Source organism: Chiroxiphia lanceolata, chromosome 1 (genome assembly GCF_009829145.1).
Source record: "Chiroxiphia lanceolata isolate bChiLan1 chromosome 1, bChiLan1.pri, whole genome shotgun sequence".
Taxonomy (NCBI): Eukaryota; Metazoa; Chordata; class Aves; order Passeriformes; family Pipridae; genus Chiroxiphia; species Chiroxiphia lanceolata.
Window position 1 is genome coordinate 65220976 of NC_045637.1, and position 23846 is coordinate 65244821.

At 35.7% G+C, this 23846-nt stretch overlaps 1 long non-coding RNA gene across 1 annotated transcript; it reads left to right on the forward strand.

The window, feature by feature from the left end:
• Positions 1 to 1087: 1087 nt before the first annotated feature.
• On the forward strand, positions 1088 to 3538 carry LOC116789719. Its single transcript, XR_004358136.1, has 3 exons — positions 1088 to 1176; positions 2436 to 2497; positions 3458 to 3538. It is a non-coding gene; the product is annotated as an uncharacterized LOC116789719 (long non-coding RNA).
• Positions 3539 to 23846: the final 20308 nt, after the last annotated feature.

Consider the following 23846-nt stretch of genomic DNA (forward strand, 5'->3'; position numbering starts at 1 on the left):
TATTTAAAGTAAGATGAACAACTATTATCTGACATACATCTGGGAACAACTGTATCCTGCTAGAGGAGAGTAACTCAGTGACATCTTTCTTAACTCTAGATTTTACAGTGACATTAGTACTCAGCCCACTAATCAAAATAAAATATCCCTGGTAAGTTAATAATATCGAATAGAGCAATTAATCACATATATGTTATTTCACACAGTAACTGAAAAGCTTTGGATTATTTACTCTACAGAAAAACACATAAAAATTGCGCTGAACAAGCAGTTGATATGTTAAGTATCAAGTATGAGGAAAGTTGCCCCCCTAAGCAGTTTTTAACCCGTGAGGAACATGTGTCTTTGACTCAGGTGAAGGGCTGAAAGTACACCAGGAAATGACAAAGCCAGGATCAAAATCTACCGTGGATAAAGTGAAAACACAGACAGAGGTTAGAGGAGGGAGAATGTGATTTTTGTAATCTGCTGTTTAGTTTTAAATGAGAGATATTTTTTTGTTCAGAGTACAGAGTGCATCAGCAGAAGAGGATCACTGTTACATCCTATCCTGGCATTAATCTGACGGATATTGGGAATTTGAGTAGCAAGAGAAGCGTGGGTTGCTCTGGCAAAATTCTGACTGCACATGAAAGGAGGGGAGTAAAATGTCTGAAATCAGGAAGCTAAGAGTCTTGATAAAGATGTGCTAAACTGCTAGTTGTCAGGTTGTGAGCTTTTCAGGTAAAATAGACATCAGAATGACATTCTTGATGTTAAAAAAATTTTACTTCTGAACTAATTTAATTTATTGGAAAGGACGTGAACTATTCCATTCTTTCAAGATTTAATAAGAACAGAGGGAAAAAGAGAACTTCTTTTGTACCTAGTTGTTAGACTCTGTCCCAGTCCAACACCAGATTTGAGGTGATACAGACATATATCAATAAATTAATAAATACAGTCTCTAGAATTTAATTATTGTTCCTCCCTAGGTGTCAGGCATATCCTTACAATGGCCTTCACATTTTGGATGTTGAAACATCACCTTCCAATGACTTCCAGAGACATCTTTGAAAAATTTTTTTCTTTCCTTGCATGTTTGAGTTTCTCATAGAATATCCTGATGATCTTTTGGAAGGAGCAAGATTTCACAAACGGAACTATGATGAGAAGATAAAATATTATTTTTCAAAGGTGAGCTGAATAGGAATCAAAAGGACTGAAAAAGATTATTGTAGTTAGGACATTTACCATAATATAGGTAAATGCATAATATCGATATCTGAGGGTATGTGTGTCTAAATTCTGGATATGGCAAAGACATCATTTTTGTCAAGGCTAGATTAGGAGAATTGCTGCTCAAAAGAGTGGGAAAAATCTGGCTTAGTTTCAGTACTGAAGAAGTTTTTAGCAAATTCTTTTAGGAGTTTTAAATCTGTGTTTTCCTCTTCCTTTTTCTCAGTACATTAGACACCAAAATAGGCCTTTCTGCTCTGCTGTAACTAGGGTCAGTTCTTATGAAGGTAATTGAGTAATTTGCCAAGCTCATTTTCTCTGTTTTTAATAGAAATTACATTATTTTGTCAGCCATACAGTTGCTTAAATGTTTTTTGAACTCCAGAGTGGATGATGTCCTGTCTCACTGAATTATTCTGATTTGGTTTGTTCTTCTGCATCTCCTTGTGAGAGTGCTTCAGTTTTGGTTTGGGCAGGTATTTGCCCAGTATGCTCCATAAGAAAGCTTCTTCCAAATGAGTAGTTATAGTCTAAACTGCCCTGTTCAGGCTACAGAACTTATTTATTTTCTTGCTGATGTATTTCTATGGGCTCAGAAAGCTTCACATGGCAAAGTTTTTTTGTTTGCAAGACAGTTAACACATATCTACATCTAGACTCTGTAGGTAAGCTTTCATTGTTAAGTACCTGGTTTTCTTGGGGTACTCTGAAGTCAAGCATGGGATTTCTGGTTGTATGTCAGCATTACCAAAAGCAGTAATTTTTTTCAACCTAGTAGAGATCTGGAAATCCTGCACCAGTACACAAAAATTGCAGACAGTATTTCTTTGCTGAAAAAGTGAAAGATATGTGAGCCCTATTGAATGAGCTATTCATAACCCCTCATAGGAGGAAGTGAACACTTCTCTGCTCCCTCAAATTAATCTCAATCCCCCAGTATTCCAAAGACCCACTCTTCGGACCTGAGACCAAGAAAAGAGACATAACCCTCCAAAGCAGATGTGGTAGAGCTCTTTGAGCTGCTACTGATTTCAGCATTGGGGAAATACTGAAAGCGTCATCTGCATAGATTGTATAATATGCTGACACTAAAAATATTGCAAAGACTGTTTGGCTTTACCTGACTGAAAGAGTTTTAATATGGTAGCAAGAGGCAGAGAAATGAAGACAGTTTCTTCTTTTTGGAGACTCCATCTTCTTCCTTATCTTTTCTTCAGGATGCTGAGGAATTCTGGGAATGACACTCCCACTCCTTGGTGTTTGGTGACCTGCCACTGGGGTGGGTTTCCTGTGATGTGTTACAGTGATTTTTTCCCTAGAAAGGGACAGGGGAAAATTGGGAACCAGTCATGTGCATACTGAATATCAGAGAAGCCTGGTAATTGAGGAAGAGCTATTTCTGGGGCGGGGGGGAAGTCCACTGTATTCTATAGGTGGAGTTTTTTCCCCACTCCCTTAGTTTTTCCCAATAGCCTTGACTCTTCATCACTTGCACTAAACCTTTTTAACTCACCCCTCTGTGAACAAACACATCTAGTATTAAATCTGGACATAGAGCTCACATGAGTTCTATGAATGAGTAGAGTACAAAAAGATGCAGGGTGATTACAGGTGTGTTTAAAATCTAGCTAATCTGGGGATCTTTTTTTCTTTAACTTTATAATCCATATCATGATGTGTTTGAAAGAAAGATGTTGCAGGAGGAAGGGGTGGTGTAGCTTCCTTTATGGTACACTGGGACTCAAGCTGTGCTGAGAAACACTTCTTTTCAACACACCAGCACAGAGGGAAGTAATTGGATGGCTTTGCAAATATATGCACTTTAATTGTTTCTTATTAGTCAGTTGAGTCCCAGTTTGCAGTTGCTGAGATGTACCTGTATAGTGACTATGTAAATTCACTTTGTCAACAGTAAGAAAGATGGCACATAGATAAATAATTATATACCAACAAAAGAGATTCTGACTGAATTGAAAAAAAAATAAATCTGGGTTCTGTATTTGAGGGATTACCTTTTTCCCCTGACTAAATAAAATACTTAATGTCTTTCTATTTTTTTTGTGTGCTTTGTTTTGTTGTAAATTCAATAATTGATTCATAGGTGATGCTGGTATTAGGCTTTCTTTTTGATGGGTTCTTTCACTGGGAGATTTTTAGTTGTCTGAAGATTTTACAAAAGTTATTACATTATGTAATGAATAAGTGGAATGAGAAAATCTTGGCTTTACGTAATTTACAGAATGAAGTTTGAGTACTGAAGACAACATCTATCAAATTTGTTGATATAGTTGTCTCCTATATGAAGACAACTCTAGTCTAGCCACATTTGTCCTTTTGGTTCATGGCTTGATTATGGTTTCATGAAAAAGAATTAGAATAAATTGAAGCCATAATATTTATTCTTCATTGCAGGGCAAACAAAAAATAAACCAAATAAAACAACTATTTTAGCAAGTTACCTTGCTGGTATGAACAAAGTATGTAGCCATGGCTCCAAGACAAAAACAACTAAATATTTTCTGTTAAGGATGTGATTTTTTTGAACAACCGTTTGAAAGGGAATCGCAAAATGAAAGTAACTGAACTTTCGACTTGTGTGGATTATATGGCATGCTAAAATGGATATTTTCATTGGTGTTAATGGCAAATTAGATGATCTGGGTTATATCAAAAGTAGTTAATTGAAATAATTAGTTAACATGAGGTCTTACCAGGTGGTAAGCCCTCAAGCATATTGTAGTAGATCGTATTGCTTGAAACTGTTGGGAAAAATAGAAAGAGACTGGAAGCCCATTTTGTTGTAAATGATGTATGAGATCATATAATAACACCTCTGAGAAATAGTAATAATATTGATAAGAGATTTTATCTTTTTGCAAAGAATGTGTAAAAATTAACTAAGTGGAGACTGGGCCATCAGGAATAGGTGCTGCGCTGTTCTGTTCTGTTCCTGCTTTGTTGGATGTCATTCGTAACTAGACTTCCAGAAAATTCAGAGTAACTTTTTATGGAGTAATGGTAGTGCTGTGTAACCTGGACTGGTGCTGAGTATTTGTCTTGCCCAATCTGTTTTGTCCTTTCTTAAGTGGTGTGATTTGGTTAATGTTTGAGTAACGGGGGAGAAGGGAGAAGAATCTACTTTGGTGTTAATGGCCTCCAAAACAGATATAAAGCAGAAAAATGTCCTGAATTCCCATAATTTTAATTTCATAGATCCATACTTGAGCTACTTAAGGCTACCAGAACATGTCCTGGCAAAACCTTTGTATTTTTCTACTATAAACTAAGCATAAATTCAGTGGTAGATGACAGATTACTTCATATACCATGCAAGCAAGCCTAGACAATAGCTTTAGCCATGACTGATTGCCTTGCTGTAACCCACTTTATGTTAAATGTATTCTTGCTGTTCAATTCCACGACTGTAATTTTGTTCTTCTGCACCGCTCAGCCCTCTGTGGACTAACCAGGTTCCTTCAGTAATGATTTCTTTTCTATTGTATTGTTTTCTGCATAATCAAGTTGGTAGGTAGGGGTTTAGGTGACACAGCCATCTGTCAAGTTCATTTGCTCTGAAAATGCAAGAAATAATGGCCTCTACAACTTGGGGCTATCTGTTATAAAGGAAGAATATCAGCTTTTACCCTGCACCATCTTCTCATCTCTTCAAATTATCATTTTTTCTACTTTTTATATAAAATACATAAGGTTCTCTTGACATGACTGATTGGTGAAAAAGAAAGCTATCACATGTCCACCTTGTATTGCAATTTATGCAAGCAATCCAATTAAGGAGAAGCAGCTAACATCCAAACTAATGTGCCTGTCGTGAAACTAAAGAGACTGCTGCAGACTGCTCTGCTCAAGTGTTATCATTGCTGGTTCTCTGACATACTAACTGCTTTCTCCTTGAAGTTTGCATAATGTGTAAATGTAAGGGAGTTTGCATGCCACAAAGGAAAGGGAAAACAATTATTCATTTTCCCTCCTCTAAAATAAAATGCTCATAATAATTCTTATAAGGACCCTTTATCAAATTGTATCTGTTTGCTGAAATGACATGCACTTGGTAGGAAAAGACATAAAAAGCTGCCTGTGCATTCTTAACCTTTTTCAGACATAGTGGAAGCCAGCTGGAATAATCCAGAAATGATCCCAGTTTTCTGTGTATATGTGTGAGGAGGGTAGAGTTGCTTATACAGTAGAAAAACCTTTATCCATCATGATGCCAGTAGGGCTGGGAATACTTTGGTTGCTCTAGGTCAGAGGCATCTTTACATTAGACCCATCCGCTATTGCCCCTACTAAAATGCAGAATGACAATTGCTTATACTCAGCACAGATCTCAAATGGCCTGGTTAGAAAGAAAACCACTTCCAGATGCCATTATATGGTACAAGTGAAACATGAAATTTTCTACTTCAATGAAAACATAATTATTAAGTGGAATGTCAGACTTTTATCGCACTTTTACTAAACCAATTCCCCCATCATCTGCCTCTTAGGGCCATTGATGTGTGATAAGACTCTCTGCTGGATGAGAGATTCCCTGACAAGGGAACAACTGCTGTTGTTCACAACAAGTCAAATAATGAACCTGAACAGCAGGTGTAAAAATTGATAAACCCATTAATGAAATTAGTTAGCATTTTTAGCCACTTACTGAATATTTCCAAAATATCAAATCAGTCTTAAATTCTAAACAAAACACAAAAAAATTGCAAAGGAACTATTCAGCATTATATTTCTGCCCCATGGTGCTGAATTTGATATCCATTGTATCAGTGTTGTGTAATGCATTTAATGCAAAATTGAAAATGGTTCTTCAGTCTTGTCCCTGGAACTCTATAAACTGTGCTCTGATTGTCATTGTCATTGTCACAGAAGTTAGGCATGAAAAGTCATGCTGATCCCACAAAGAATTAATTGTTCTACCCAAGCTTGCCTCTGCTGCAAATTTCGCATGCTTTTTCATCACAGAATAATATTTTTCTGGTCCAGATAACTATACAGTTTCTCTTTGGGGTCGTATTTTAAGCATTTCGGAGCTTCCTGAATCTTGAACTGTACACACTGCATAGTGTATTTATAATCAATCGCAGATGTGATTTTGAAAGTAGAGTTTAATGTGATCGACTTAATCTGTTGAAATCTGGCCTAGATACATGTCGCTATTTTGAATTTTCAGGAAAATGCCTTTTGCACCTGAGACCAGCCACAGTGCATCAGATATGCTGGTGTTTTTCTAGAAATGATTACCACTGGCTAAGCAAAAGACAGGTAACTGACTTAGTGCCACGCTTTGTTACTGAGTTCTGGATTTTGAGCTATAATCTCACAGAATATGAGGGAGTCACAAGTTAGTTCACAGGTGGAAGTGAATGTCCACTATTTCAGTGTTAAATGAATGGGAATCAAAAAGTATCAGCACCACAAGTATATGTGTCTCAAATCTCCCATGAGCTCTTTTTGTATGCCACATACATGTAAAACTTTAAAGGTAGCTGCTTACACTATTTATAGAGTGGATAATATCACATTATTCCCATTGATCAGAATTTCTAACTGAAGATATCTTCTCAAAATTTACAATTTGTGCATCATACATTTTGAGAAAAACATGTGAGTGACATGACACATCTAAAATTAAAATTATAACTATATGAAAAATATTATCCTCATCTTTATTTAGTGCACCGTGAAACACACACATACACACAGAAACACACACACAGTTTCCATCTAATAGGGTTATACTCAGTCTAATTCAAACTAGCAATAAACAATTGCACCTCCTGTCAGAATTTCTTTTGTCTTGGTTATTAAAAGAATCTTAAAAATAGCGGAAATAGACCTGGACTTAAGAAGACGTGAACTAGATTTGGGCTAAAACTGGTAAAGAAAAATTAAATCAAATGTTAAAATACTGCAAAGAAGCTTGCAATGGCTGCAGAACAAATACCATTTACATAGACAATGTGCTGTGCTGCTCACACTGAATTGACTGGCAGATAAGTTTGCAGAGGGGATTTTTAAGAAGCATGAACAGCTAGTTGAAAGAGCAATAATTGAAAGACAATGTCTAATTCTGGATTAGTTGTCTGGGAATTATTTATTTAGGAATACTTGGTAGAGTTCTATGCTGCAGAAAACATGATGCCCAAGAATCAGCAAGCAGCTGAGGATCAGTATTCACACCATCATCACCTTGCCTTCAGTTGCTCTGGTAGCTATACTGGCAGGGTCAGGTGAAAGGAGCGGAAATAGGACCAGCAATTTTGAGTGGTGTTGTGAAAGAATAGGGAGGCAGACCTACACACATGGCTACAGGTTGTCCAGAAACACTGGATACTTTTCACTCTCTGTGAAGACAATCCTTTCCTTTAGCTCAGTGACCACAAAGCTTGACTGGCCTGTTCAGGCTATTTGGTTTTTTTACAGGCAAAATTGCACACTTAATCTCAGACTTTTACATTTTAGAGTGTTAGGTGAGCTTTGCTGAAAATCACAGATGTGGGCTTTGGCTTTTTACGTTAAATAATTCTGAAACCTTTTCTCCCTGTTAAATGGAGAATTCAATTTAGTCACATATGATAAAAGTATAGGATATGCCTTTAGACTGAGGAACCACACTGCAGGAAAAACAACATTCAGAATTTTATGACTTAAAATTGTTTATTCTGCTATTAATACTTCATTTGGATTTCAGTACACCATCATTTTCTGAGTATTAATTGAGATAAATAATTGAGATAACTAGTTTATTGCATGTTAGCAAAAGATTTTACTGTGATAGGTACCCCAAAACTGAGGAACAGAAAATTCACAAAATATAAGGCATTTTAAAGGTATGGGATTTCTGAGAAAGTGCTGAGATTCTACCTGAAAACACAGATTTTTCTGTGCTTTTTAGTTGAGCATGTGCAGTCACTTATTCCTTCTGATACTACTGGTTGCATAGTGTATTTATCTGCAAACCCCAGATTGAATCTACACAGTTATTAAAATTATATACTGTATATATCCCTAGTACATAGAACAGATCCCCAAATTCAAGTTCTAATAATTAGGACTACAATTCTAGAGAAGTTTTAACCTAGGCAGAATTCAAAAGGCTATGATAACTACATTCTGTGGCCACCATCTGCTATCAGATTTAAGGTACCATAAGTTCCTAACATCTATTTTCTTTTTAGATAGAATACATGCCTTCTTCTCACCAATATCTTAGAACTTTCAGCAAATGCAACTTGAAATATTTAATACAAACATGACATCTAAAGTGTATGCTGACCAGTGCATACAAATATTTTCCTGGGACCTCAGAAAGTAATTATGAACATTGTAAGAATTCATCCCATTTATACCAGTATGATTGGCATAGCTATAGCTGTTCTATTATATTTTCTGTTAGCAAATATAAATCTAATCTTTGGTAATAACATACTTTCAGTGGTATAATTATCACATATCATTTTGATGTTCTATTAGAATTTTTTAAGTGAATGGAATCACCCAAGATACACTGTGCTGAGCAAATCTGACCAAATAAAATTAAATTCAGTTAAACCCCAATCCAATGTGGTAGATAAAGAAAAACCTTGTTGTTGCTCTTCCTTCATAACACATCTGTTCTTAGAGGAGTGCTTAGGGCCTGTGGGACAAAAAATATAACTGGGTGAGAACTGGATCTTGTGTTTCAGTGAATTTTTTTTTATTTTGCTCTATTTTGGTTTTGGGTGGTTTTTTTTGTTTTGTTTTGTTTTTTTTTTTCTGTAATGAAATGAAATGAAAACACATTGTCAAATATTTTCCCTTAAAATGACTGAAATATTTTGCTTCAGACTTATTATTATAATAATATGATATGACATAAAATAAAGGTAATGAAATTAAAATAACTTAAAAATGGCAAAATTCACTTTCAGAATAATGTATTTCAAAGGCTGTTTTAATTTATCTTTTTTTTTAAATGCAGTATGTCATGAAGAAAAATATTTCCATGAAACACAATCTTTTGATGAATTTGTAAATAGAAGTTGCAGAGTTAGCTTTTCAGAGTTTTAAATTTTAATTAAAATCTCAAAAGGGAAAAGTTTGACATTTTTTATACCTTAATACAAGAAAGTTCTTTCTAACTATATGTTGTGGGAAAGAATAATTTTGACCAGTTTTATTTGAAACTTAGGACCTTCTGACCCTCCACGCAGAGTTCTGTCCCTTGTGCAAAAGGAATTTCAAGTAATGGTAAGCTGTGTTTTTCTATGCGTGACCCACCCTCAAAGAAGAATTTTCTCTGTAGGTTTTAGAACTAGGTTCTGAACAGCAGGTGTGTGGAAAAATTTAACATTTCAAGGGTAATATTCATAGAATGGTTTGGCTTGGAAGGGATGTTAAAGGTTGTCTGGTTCCAACACCACTGCCATGGGCAGAGATACCTTCCACGAAACGAGGGTGCTCAAAGCCCCAGCCAAGCTGACCCTGAACACTCACAGGTATGGGGCATCCACAACTTCTCTGGACAATCTGTTCCAGTGTTCCACTACCTTTTTCTAAATAAGAGATTCAATGTATTGGCAGACACTGAATGTAGTCCAGCATGCCCTTCTGCTTGAGAGAAAAGATGTTACTGGTCACTAAGTAGGTGACGTATTTGCTTCTGTGCAAGACAGCAGCTCCTGATTCTGTTGACTTCAATATTCAGTGAGGACCAGGAAATGGGGCCTGCCGCCATTCTCAGGAAGTTGTTGCTTCCTGCCCAATTGTGTTCAAGAGAATATCTATCTGTGGGAGGTTTCTGGGTCTGGTTGTGGATAGAGAATCTCAGCTTCAGTTTTGTGACACCTCAGTTTGGAAAAGTAGAATCTGAGTTTCATCATGTTAGCTGATGAAAATCTATTCCCGGGGATATGACCATCAATGTTATAAAGTCTCTCAGATTTATAAAATGGACAACTGTATCTCGCCTGGCTCCCAATGTGGAAATATTCCAGTATTTCCAATAACAAAACTAAATTGCAGTGAACTATTATCAGTCAACAGAAACACAAACTGACAGCTGGGAGTGACCTACTGGCTTCCCTCGTAATAACTTTACTGTCAAGCCAAATATTACTCCCAAATCTGTAGGACAGTTGTCTTCTGTGCTGTAAACCGGGTGTAGAGATAAAACATGCTCAGTGAAATTGGTATTTAGAATATAATTAACACAGAATGAAGGCTGGAAATTTAAGCAACAGTCCTCTAGAAACCAAATGAACATACTTTTGTCATGTCAAGAAGTGAGTAATTTTGAAGATAGCAAGAGACACTTCTCTGGCTACTGTTTATTTCAAGCTCTGTCACTCTACCTTAAATCTATAAAAGAAACAGGTATTAAAAAAATAAATAACTGAAATTATTTTGGGGAGTGGTTGTAAACTTTTCATTGAGCCTTTCTAAGAAAATTCAGCTAATGAAGAATAAGCACGGTGAAAAATAATACTTACATTCAACAACATCAAAAATATGAAGCAATAGTGTGTTAAGGAGTTTTGCTGACTTCATTGCCAGTTCTGCATATATATACATGACAGTTTGGATCCTGTGAGTAAAAATCAATAGGGTTTAAACATTTATGGTAACTTTAATATAAATTTTCCCTTCCCTTCTGTCCTAATGTTTTATACCACCATTTTTTTTAAATTGTACCAGCTTCCTGTTTTTCTTCACTATTTTATTTTCCAAAACAGTCCTTAACTTCCTTTCTACAAAAAGGTTAAGTGCAAGAAGTGTTTTATAAATTACAAATTTAAAAAAGAAATAAGCAATAGTGAGAAAGGAAGATAAATTCCACAAATCTCTGCATAAAAATAACTAATACTTGTTAAAGATCCTGGTTCAAAACCCTGTCTGTGATAATCTGATATCCTAAGGTAAGAGGGTTTCTTATTTTCCTGTGTGTTTTATTTGTGAGAGACTTGTTTTCTATTGCTTGACAGTTAAAATGTAATATTATTTTGGTGTCACTATTTAAAATTTTCCTGCTCAATGCTGGAAAAAAACACATTATATTTCAGAGACTGCTTGGAAAATTTCACTCCACCAACACCATCAAGAAAAAATAATGCAGTTCATTCCTAGTGTTCCCATTTAGAAAAAATTTCCCTTTCTTTAAAGAACAATACGGCAAGCAAGGTTGATCGGCTGACATTCCTTTTTAAAATACAGCTTTTGATTCCTTTAAATTTAGACACAACTTCTTTGCTCTGAAATTTTCCGTATCATGTGCCTGATTTTTGCCTGATTTATTTTTTTTCAACTAGGTTTGACAGAGTTTTTTTGGTCACTGTTGATTATTACCAAGATCCTTCCTTTCAGTTGTTCTAGCAGTTCTGAGTTTTGGAAAATGACTGAACAGCAAATTCAGCTTGAATTAGTTGAATTTAGATAAGATATCCTAAATAGCATCACGTTTTAAATTTTGAACAGATTACATTTTGCATATGCTGAATACATACCTATTCAGGTTGATGACATCTCATTTAGTCAAACAATATTCTTCCTCCCCACAGTTTGGTGTGCTGAACACATTGTGCTATTTCCACAGAATAACCCTATGTAAGGTAAATATATGCAGGTATTCTTCCCAAGAATGTCAAAGCAGTGGAAGGATTAAAAAAAAAAGGTTTATTTCCGATGCAAGGACCACTTTACCATGTTGCATGCGTTAGGCCTCCAAGGGCAAAAAGCAATGCCCTGCCTCCTTCAAGGCTTTTTGTGTCTTCTCTCTCTCCTCCCCCACCCTCTCTGGCCCAAGGAGGCCTTGTACATGTCTGCAAACATATTATCTCTCTGCATACTAAAGAGCAAGGCTGAGAACTTCTCTTCTTGTGTGTGTGTGTGTGTGTGTGTGTGTGGTGGGGCGGGGACGGGGACATGGGAGGAAAACATTGAAACTGCCTTTGAGAAAGAGGTACCATTTAGGCAGGAAGCCTTTTTAGCAAAAACTGAGTTGTAACTTTCTGTTACAAATTCTTCCCACATCCTATAATTTTTCTGCTGGTGTCTATGGGTTGAAGTGCTGTTGGGAAACAGAACTGAGTTGAGGGAATCTGCGCACTTGTTCTTTCGGTGCTAAGGATTTACCATAGTAAATCTGAGAGAGAGGAGAAGACTGAGAAGTTGGCGCACCTGGGAAGAGAAGAAAAATTTGACTAGTGTTGGAATGGAAATTGTTCAGAGAAATAAGAGGAAACATTGAGGGAAGAATTATGCTGAGAGTGGAAATCTGCCAGACCCAGGACATGAAGGGAATAGAGTAGGTAGACTGGAATTAGAAATAGAAAGGGAAATGAAATGCAAGTCACTTAGTAGAGAATACCAAGATCTCATAGCTAGGGGGAAGAGATGATGACTGCTTGGTTAAAGTGAGTAATATGAGAAGGCATGAAGATGGTGGTAGTAAAGTTTATAAGGAATTGATTGCAGGTAGTAACAATTAGAAAATCTGAAGAGCAGAAGAAACAGCATATCCAGAAGAGAACAAAGAGCTAAGGTAGATAAGATGTAAGTACAGGCAAAGTGATTTTAGTAATGATGAATCCTAAAAGTATAGGGGAGAGGAACAGAGGAAGCTACTACTCTTCCTTGAAACCTTGAAAAAACATACTTGTCTTTATCATATACCTGGAAACTACACAAGAGTTTGTGTGTGTTGTTCATAAAGTGTATTCACATATAACATTTCAAAGTGTCACCGTTAGTTAACCTATTAACCCAAGACACTGCAGTCTGTGCTGTGAATATAAACCTTTCTGCTAGCAGACCACTGTAAGGCTTTTGCTGCTTTAAATCTGGGAAATTGCAGAAATTATACATAAAGAATAGAGATAGTTCTGATACTCCCTAGTCTTGGGTTGTTAGCTTGAACTGAACACAATAGAAATGGTGTGTGGGCTTGTCTGCATGTAGCAACTGTAGATACTTCATAATAAATTTCAAGGTTTTTGTGTACTATTGATTATGGAATTTTGCCAAAATGTGTTATCATAGATCTCTCTTTACATTCTTCATTATCTACTGTTCATGCAGCTTACAATGTATACTGTTTTTCCAAGACAAGGTTCAAATTAATTTTTCATTTCTAAAAGCTCAGGCCTACAAAATATGTAAGGAAGCTCCTAGAATGAGAGAACAACCATGTATAGCTCATATTTCCTTTTTATATTAATTATTTAATAAGGAAGCAATTTAAATGGAAAGTTTTCATGATTCACATAGTTTTTTGTTCATGGAAAATATGAAAAATATGAAAACTACTTTGTGACAGAGCTTTCTGTGAATGTTATCATAATAATGGTGCCAAAGGAATCTAATCTAAGACTAGAAAAGATCTAATAGATCACAACGAATGTTTGTGGAAGAGAAATGTTTGCTGTGAAAACATTGACAGATTTTTACTTTTTTATAGAACAGAAGGAAAACACAATTCTGATTGTATGGCCCCTGAGAATATCTATTTTTGTTCACTGAGAAAAATCAATAACTTTTTTTTTGAAGGATTGAGACATAGAATATCATCATTTTTTTGTACAGTAGTGTTGTTAAACCATGAAAACATGCCAAAAAGTCTTGGGGAGAGAGGCAGAATCTATTAGGAAAAGCATTCATTTCTCTTTATCATTGGCATAACTTCCGTAGCAAAAGATGCAAAATTGTCAAATTACTTTATTTTCCTCACAAATTTACTGGAAGTTGGGTCATACCCAAGTAACCTGGTAATCTCCCACCTGTAGAGCATTAATATAGTATATGGAACAGCAGATTTATGACTTGTTCCAAAGACAAACATGAAACTATATCTTTTCCTTTTACCAAGAGGGCCTCTGCATGAGATGAACTAATACATTATTGTAGCCTAACATACTTGTTAGCTTTTTTCCCTTCCTGAATTAAAAAATTGAATTATATACACTCTGTCTAGTTACTGAACCTGTAAAGTTTATTAAAGTTTATCGACCATGTGTATACACTTCAGGATTTAGGTTCAATTGCTTCTTTCAAGCTGGAACATTGAATTAAGATGCAGTGCCTTGCTGTGGCTCTCATGGACTCCAACTGAGCTACAGGTAGCAAAAGTCTCCTTCAATTAGACATAATCATCACTCACAGTCAATAATTGTGCTAAAGGCTGCTTTCAAATCTGTGAGGGATTCGCATTTAATGTACTGATTCAGCTTGTCTGAGCCAAATTCACTGTGTACTGAAACCAAAGCAATTTAGTTCTTGCCTACGGCCCTTTTGGCAGTTCATCTAGTACTGAGCACTGTAAGGACTGTGAGATACAATTTAATCTGAGACATCTGTGCACAGACAGGACCTTTCCTGTAAGAGAGAAAGACTAAGTAATGGCTAAGCTGTAGTTTTATGTGAAGAACCAAGTCTTATCTTTCCTCTGAAAAATAAAGCATTTAAGATATAGCAGAAAGTCAAACGAAAAACGGGAAGAAAAAAAAAGAAAGAAAAAAGGAATAAAAAAATCCTTGGATTTATGAAATGCACACAGAGTCTACTAACAGCTTTCCTTGCTCCTAACCTCATAAAGCACTTGAGCTGTGATCCTTGGATTAACCATTTAAAGATATTATACTTATCGTCAGCTGCAGCTGACTGGAAAGACCTTTATTAAATATGAAAGAAAGAGGGCTCACTGCTTGTGATTTTTGTACAAATATCAAAATTTCCTTTGTACATGTTTTTTTTTCTTTCTGGCTCATGATATTATTGGGGAATGTTCTGTAATATTTATCTCTTGTATCATCCTGACTCTTTGAGGCTTGATATTTTCAGGAAAGGCTTAAAGGTCCTGTAGTTACCACATATAATACTGCATAGGAAGTTTTAATGATAATGAACCAAGAGCTAATAGTGTCTACCAAGTTTCACTGACTTGCACTCAACTATTCTGTGATCTCTACTTGTCATTTTTCTTCAATAATGGAAAAGCTTGTTATGATGAAAGAACTATTCCAGGTATTTCTTCAAAACCAGTATTGAAACAGTTTTGTTTATATGAAAGCAAGTGAGGGAGCAAGCTGGAAAGGTGAAGACAGATCTATATAGTCCACTAATCATGAAAATATTGTCTTTTGTTAAGGGCCCTGCTTGTATGAAACAAGAGTCAACACAACAATCTTCCTCAGCCAACACCTGTTTGGCAAAAATATGACTAAGAAATTAAAGTGCCTTCAGAGAAAATAGTGAGAGCATAGAGTATAAAAGCTTAGCTTGTCAAGTATAATTATAGTAGAGGCTCTGAATAATTAGAGTGGCTGTGAAACACATCCACAACTTCTTTAAGTGAGGTCAGATATATAAAACCTTCAAATCTGTGGCAAAATATTATTAGAAATTTGCATTTTTGGTCAAGACTTTCAGTGGAATGGGAAATAATCAGAGTTCCCTTTGTTGATCTCCTGCAACAACCAGAGCAGTCCATTGGCTTCTTTGCATGTTATTTTGGGGTATCTAATAAGTTATGAGTCATACAGTGTGGGGACTACAGTACCTGGGCACCTAAATTAGGTTTCTGAATATAGTTAACTGCAAGGATAGCACCTGTGATATCTGGGGTTGCATCTCTATGCCTAATAACATGAACAATAAAATTCAGCAAAATGTTCGTAGTAGCTGATTGCCGTATGTAAATGACAGCAGCAGCCCAGAATGTGGACCCAGAACACCTCTTTTAAAGATTTAGTTATCAACCTTTAGAATTAGGCTTGTTTTATTCCTTGCCTCCATCTGTCTCTGAATTTTGCACTGCTGGCAGCTTGGATGCCCAGTTGAAGGGAAGAACATTCTGCCATCCTGCAGTTGGCTTCTGCCTTGAGAAGTAAGTCCTGGAAGATCCCAGTATGTGTGGCTGTGGATGGACATTTTACATGTAGGTGTCCTTATCACTCGCTTCCATCAGCGCTGCCTCCGTACAATCCTTAACATCCACTGGTCAGATTATGTGACCAATACATCTGTACTAGAGCAAGCAGCTGTCACTAGTATTGAGGCCATGTTACTGAGAACGCAGCTGCGATGGGCAGGGCACATCTCAAGGATGAAGGACCACCGCCTCCCTAAGATCCTGCTCTATGGTGAACTTGCCACCGGCTGCCGCATGAGAGGAGCCCCGAAGAAAAGATTCAAGGACTCCCTGAAACAACATCTCAGCCTTGGCCATATTGATCACCATAACTGGTCTACTCTGGCCTCCAATCGGGAGGCCTGGAGACACACCATCTATAACGCAGCTGTCTCCTTCGAGAACACACGCAGGATCACTCTCGAGGAAAAAAGGCAACGCAGAAAGAACCGTATCTTGCAAAATACACCATCTAAGGAGTCTTTCTGCTGTGCCTTTTGCAATCGGATATGTCTGTCACGTAGTGGCCTCATAGGCCACCAGCGTGCCTGCAGCAAATGTGGATAGTGCCTTCCCAAATCTTCGTTCGCGAAGCCCAGCCATGATGATGATGTCCTTATCACAAGAATAAGGAATTCTTTTGCACTTACCAGGAAGAAGAAAACTCACACTTGACAGCTACATAAAATTATGTTTATATCCCTTATTGGGCCTGAAATTTAGTGCCTTGTGGTAGGCAGTGACTTTTTGTTCTTTATGCTAGCTGATGGTCAGACAATGGATACCTTATTCATGGATAGACCTGCTACATACTAAATGCATATACTGTTCTTGCTACTTGTTTTGATTACATTACAAATTTCCTAGAAGGAGAACATGAAAGAATAAAAAAGCTTACTTGTTTCCCTTGATACAATAAAGGCTGGAAAAGATTACATTGCTCTCTGTGTTTTCATTGTCCTTGTTTATTCATCAGGACAGAAATAAATCAGGCACAGAAGAGAGCTTTTTAAGCTAAACAATGAACACTTAGCTCATGAATAAATTGCCCTAAGAAAATGCAGGTTGAAATTATAAGAAAGGTCATCAAGACTAAGAGATTCTAGGTCAGTCTTTCTAATCATATAAGAAAATGACCCCCAACCCCACCCTGGAATCCTCTTAACCTGACATTTGAAAGTTGATATAAATGCTCACCATGAATGTCTCATCTTATATTAGAGAAAGACTGTTTCTCACCTGAAGATCCATTCCAATCCTGTGTTCCCAGAAGCAAGTTCCACAAGTGCTGCCTTGCAAACATGAAGTACCAGAAGATTACTTACAATTAATGCAACATTTTAAATGTACAGTAGGGGTTTCTACCTTCCTAATTTTTGTTGCAGAGCTATTTAGTGTCTCCTTGTAAAGGACATGATGCTTGGTTGAATGGTATTGTATGCAAAAGATATTTCATTGTCCATTATCAGCTTATTTTTTTCTTAATATGCTTTTTTTTAATTTAACAGCAATCTGAAGCCTTTGGGAGATTCACAGGGCAGTTAACAACCAGATGGACAGACTGAGTCCTTGAAGTAAAAGTAGTAGCCCTTAATCTTTCAGACAGTCAAAGACTTTAAACTGTACATATTAACGAACCATTTGTCAAAAAAAAGGTCCCTCATGCACAGCAACATTCCCAATTATTTTTTATTTGCAATATTATTTAGAAATTTCATAATACAGTCAAAGACCAAGTATATCAACCAACTGTGGGAGTGGTATCTGCCATATCAGTCCGTCTTCTGAACATATGAAATTTTCTGTTGCAGGTAGCTCATATAGACTTTCATTTATATTTTTTCATTTTTGGCATCTTATATTTTGAATCTGTTATTATGACTGCTATAATTTCTAACGGTTAGGTTCTACATGGCTTGGCTTGGAATTGGATGACAGCAATGAGTAAAATGCAGTCCACATTCACCTCCATGTTTTTGAATGATAAAGTTTCCATACAAGAAAGGAAATCTCAGATTCACTTCACCAGTCAGTCAGTCTGTCTTCAGATGTGAAAACTATGAATTATTCTATACTATTGTAAAAAAGAAAGTATAAAAGTGGGAAAATTATAGGGAAAATATTCATTGAACAGTTTATTTAAGTAATATACATTTTTGTAGAGTAATATGTTGGATGGATAGTATTATACCCGTAATAAACCTAGTAAAATACTCAGAATAAAAGTAATTGAATAATTTATTCAATGAAAAATGACAAAATTAACTGAATAATATATTCACTGAACAGTACATAGCTCTAAGATTTTTTTTTTAAAATTTCAATATGTTAAGGCTTTTTTTTAAATCCCACTTTACCCTGAAAGTCAACACAATTCTGAGTTTAATCAAACTCAAGTGTTAATGATAAGAAATCTTTTAAAGCAAGTGTTTCAAAGTTTGGTTTTTCTTTTTCATAAATTGTCCAGAATTTTTAACAAAGTTTAGTCACCAAAAAAATCTGTAATCCCCCAAAATCCATCCTAAACTTTATGAAATGTTACATAATAATTTACCTATTAAAAACATAGTCCTATTAAAAACATAGTTTTTTAAAAAAAAAATAACAAAACAATGTCTTTTCAGATGCTTATTTAACACAAATCTCGACATCCTGTTCATGCTGACAGTGCAAAAACAATCCTTGTATTCCAAATGCAAAGGCAAATTTGAGTACAAAATTCGGGATGTACAAAGAATCCCATTGAGTACTAAATGTTAACCTCCCCCACTACCTCCAACTATTCTCGTCTCCAGCAAGAGAAAATGCAATGTCAGGCAAACATTTACAGCTTAAGAAAGGAGAGATAGACAGGACATGCCATGGGTCAATAATGGATGGTGTTATCAGACAAATAGGTCACAAACATTCGCTTGAAGATATTAAAGTAATTCTGTATAAGAAATGACTAGTTCACTGATAATTAGCCACATTTTTATGATGCATATAATTTCTGTGATGCCACAACATCTGTGCTAACACTATCAAAAAGATGATAAAGATGAAAGTAGTAGCTAACCTTCAGGTTAACTCTAATTGGAATACCCTTAAATTAGGAGAAGTGACATCTAACTTTAATGTGCAATAACACCCTTATAATTTTGGTCAGCTCCTGCTAATTTGTTTGTGTACTCTGAGTATCAGCCATTTTTTAATTCTGCTGTGTGTTGCATGCTGTACCCTTTAGCATTTGGATGAAATTCAATATCCAAACTTTATATTCTTAATGAGAAAATTTTAGTTTCACTGTTCGTTGTTTTATCTATGTCTGACTTTTTTTCATTGGCATCTCCAGCAAGTAACCCCATGTTTCACCATGCATATTTTATCTATTTTAATAGTTGTAGCTATACAGGTTTTGCTGAACTTCAGTTCAACAAAGAAACGTGAAATAAGTTGACCAGTTTCCAGAGGAAAAGATAGATTCTGAAATAAGTTTCATTATCCAGTGCTGCAGCTACCAGCAATGGAGAGAGAGTGGTGTATTTTGTTGTCTGCTCCCACTTCACAGATGAAATCACTGGTGAGTCTTATTTGGATCAATTCATACAACAAAGAAATACACTCAGGAGTGGGATCCATCTCAGCTAACTTTAATTGTCCATATATTAGAAGTCTGTTTTGTCTAGTTTGGTCTAAGCTTTCATTATCACCAATTAAAAGACATAGAAAAGGTGCCCAGACAACTAGGATAGACTTAGTGTTCAACTCTGTGTTCCTTGTTCTAAAATTATAGGAACTTGGTCTAAAAGTTCTGATTGTTGAACATCCATTTATTGCATAAGACTCTACTATATTCCACAGCTGGCACTGCTCAGTAACTTTCCTGTTACAACAGAGATCTGAGGAAGATAAGCCAAATTAATTATCCTTTAGGCCATAAAGCTGGGTGTTCTACCACACAAACTAAATAAATTTTAAGCAAGGATGAAGAAAAGGACAAGGTACTTAATGCCATCTTTGCCTCAATCTTAACAGAAAGACCAGCTATCCTCAGGGAAACCAGCTCCCTCAGCTGGTACACAGGGAGCAGAATAGATGCCCTGCAATTCCGTTCTGGGCCCCTCACATCATAAAGACATTGAGGTGCTGGAGTGTGTCCAGAGAAGGGCAACAAAGCTGGTGCAGAGTGCAGAGAGTAAGTCATAAGGGAAGCACCTGAGTGAGCTGGGGTTGTTTAGTCTAGACAAGAGAAGGCTCAGAGGAGACCTTATTGCGCTCTACAACCACCTGAAAGGAGGCTGTAGTAAGGTGGTATTCAGTCTTTTCTCCCAGGCAACTAGTGACAGGACAAAAGGAAATGACCTCTATGCTGGGGGAGGTTCAGGTTGGACATCAGGAAGAATTTTTTCACTGAAAGTTTGGTTAAACATTGGAACAGGCTGGCCAGGAAAGTGGTGGAGTTACCATCCCAGGAAGTGATCAAGAAACAACTGAATATGACTCTAAGTGCTATGGTTTAGTGGGTATGGTGGTGTTTAGTCAAAGGTTGAAAATCTTGGAGGCCTTTTCCAAGCTTAATATTTCTGTGACTCTATGAAATAGGGAATAATGTGTTCTATGCTGTCTCCTATGGCAAAATATTTATTTTACAATCATAATCTACCACCTTTTACTAGAGTGACATAGCTTCCCGAAATGTTGAAATTTCTCATGTTACTCTACTGCAAAGCAATTTACATTTTCACTTCATGGCATGTTGCTGAAGAGAAGATAAATATTTTCCATGCAAATATATAAAAATCTCTCCCATTTCCTTTATGAAAATCACAGAAAAATTAGCAAGTAGCTAGTTTAGGTCATCAGGAAGACTCAGCTGGAATGGGAGTCTACATTATTCAGGTGAAGTCTGATGGGCAAGTGATGCTGTCTGTTAGGAAAAATAGTCATGCCATGACACAACACCACTGAGATATCAGAGTTGTCATTTCAATTCACACTTCTTGAATATGTAAAGTGTGACTGTTAAGTAATGTAATATTATTCTGTTGTTTTGTCCTCCTGGGACAAAAGAAAGAAATCATTAACTTAGAGCTTTTTATGTATGGCTTTCCCTGTAAGGAGCATTATTGTTTTGTGAATATTTATGTGAATACACTCATATCTATATCTATCCATATCTATATCTATGATTATATAAAATTGGTTTTGAATATATATACACATGTATGTACGTATAAATGTATGTGTGTATATACATACATAAATCTGAATTAAAAATATAAAGAAAACTGCTCTTCAGAAAGTTAAAAACAGTGCTTTCACATGCTGAGTCATTGAATGCTATTTCTGTAAGTACAGGTACAAATTGTATTTTGTTAGGGCAAAATCCCCATACAAATACTTAAGTTGAACCTCGTATTGCTAAGCCCAGATTTGGGGAAAAATGGGGTTTATATTTTTAATTCTAACTATAGCTAAGACTATGTAACATTTTTTGCTGTGGTTTTGGAAATTCTATCATAGTATCTGCCAATCGCTTGTCAAATTCCATGTTGTCATTCTTGGAAATAAACATTCAAATAGCAGTCCTGCTGAAATGATAGCTGCTTATGAATGTGTTTGAACATGTGGTGTAAACTGTGATCCTCTGTGTTCAAAAATCCACAATGTTTGTCTAATCTGATGCTATTCTTCCCAAAAGGAGTGTATTGTAACATCTCATAGATACAGAAGAGATAAGATTCAAAAGACACAAGAGATTATAGCTGCACCTATACCATAGTTTACTGACTCCTTGGATTACAAACAAGTAATATGGGAACAAACCCATATTACGCCATATTACAAGAAAAGGTCATCAGAACTTGGCATGCATTATAATGTTGGGAAACATTGTGGACTTTATTTAACATCTAAAAATGTGTTGCAGAAAGAACCACTTAATATTGAGCAATGAAAAAAAAATCACTGCTAGTATATATGTTCAATTTATATAAGCTGATAAATGCATATCATAACCCTAATGTTCAGACTTTTCTATGCAATAGAAACAATTTTCCAGCACATCTACCTGCAATATTACTTTTGAAATAAAGTACACTGGAAACTAAGTATTACGAATAAATGTTATCACTTGCTGAATTGTCAATGCTTGCTCTTCATAAATCAGGATGTTACTAAATCTGTCATAAAGCATTGAATACAAAAGGCTGTACTGTATCACTAGCTAAATTACAACATACTTATTAACGATAGACTACTGTTTTCCTAGCATGAGATTTTGCAACTTCAACAGGATTTGGTTGTTTAACCATTAACTAAGCACATTTGAAAATAAACTGTTGAAATCATTGGGGACGTTTGCTATGTAGCATGACTGGTTTATGATCTGTGTTAGACCTGCCTTCTTTTGTTCTGATGAAAGTATTTTATTTATAGAAATGATTGTTACATAAGTTCTGAGATGATTTACTGTAGTGAATGCAAATGAAACGCATTGAAATTTTACCAGAGATTTTTGACTGTCATTGATAAGTACATAAAGATGATAAATGTTGAACTACATCTACCAAAATAGTAACTGTTATGAGCTATAGGTCTTGCTAATTTTTTCTGAAAATTAAACATTCTTGTAATACTATCAAGTTTTGTAAGTAAAACACAGCCGCAATATGCATTTTTTATGTGAACCATAACTCTAGTCAATAATTTAAAGGCTATTTGCAAAGAGTAGGACTTATATTCAAAGAATCATTCGTACTGTATATATACCTTTATACCACATTTTAACAGCAGTTTTTGTTTTTGTAGCATCCTGATGTGCCTTGTATCTTCCATGCATGTATTTGCAGAGGTTCTGCTGAAAAACAAAGAATTCAATTGTAAAACAGAGTATATTACATATTTTAGGCTTCTTTTGAACCTTCTTAATCATCAGATAACATGAACATAAATGATGTCAGTACAAATCATGCCTACCTTGCTATCAATCTACACCTAAATCAGTTTCATTGTCTTTAATAAAATCATAACTGATTAACTTTATTCATCAAAGATTTTTTCCTTCCTTAATTGTACCTCTGTTTGATCATGCAATCCCTCTAAAGTTTGAATAGTTCCTTAAAAAATGTAGCTTTACTAAAGAATTAAGCTTCTTTAAAATGCAAAAAGTTTGTTGTCTTTAATCTTATAACTGGAGGTTCAGTAAAAAGACTAGAATTGTAGATATTCTCACTCAGTATGAAAAAATAGTCTTAAGACAGACACGCTTTTTGATTCTGAGCTTTCCTCACTGTCCCTTAGTGTCTCTTGCAAAGCCAGAAGCTTGATTAGCTTGAGGTGACACTGGGAATACTGATGATATATTGTGCTTGCCTAGGGTATCACTTTTTGTATTCCCTAACATATCTGGAGATGTCTTGTTTGTCAGATGAGTTCTTAAAACATTCTTTGCTGATTCTTCAGCGTGTGCATCTGAGTTAAGTTGATGATAGTAATGTTAGAGGTCCAGAAAAAAACCCTCAATTTCTTCTGAACCAAGATGCAATCAGAATTGAAAAATATGTCTGATAGGAAAAAGAAAACCTCACTATCACATCTAATTAATAAACCAACAATATTGTCTTGTTGGTTCAATTATTCTTCTGCTTTGTTTTTTTATTTTCTTTGTAGGATTGGCTTTGGAGAGTCATAAGATAAACTAATAGAAGAATAAAGAAGTATAAGAAAAATATTCAATACTTTATTT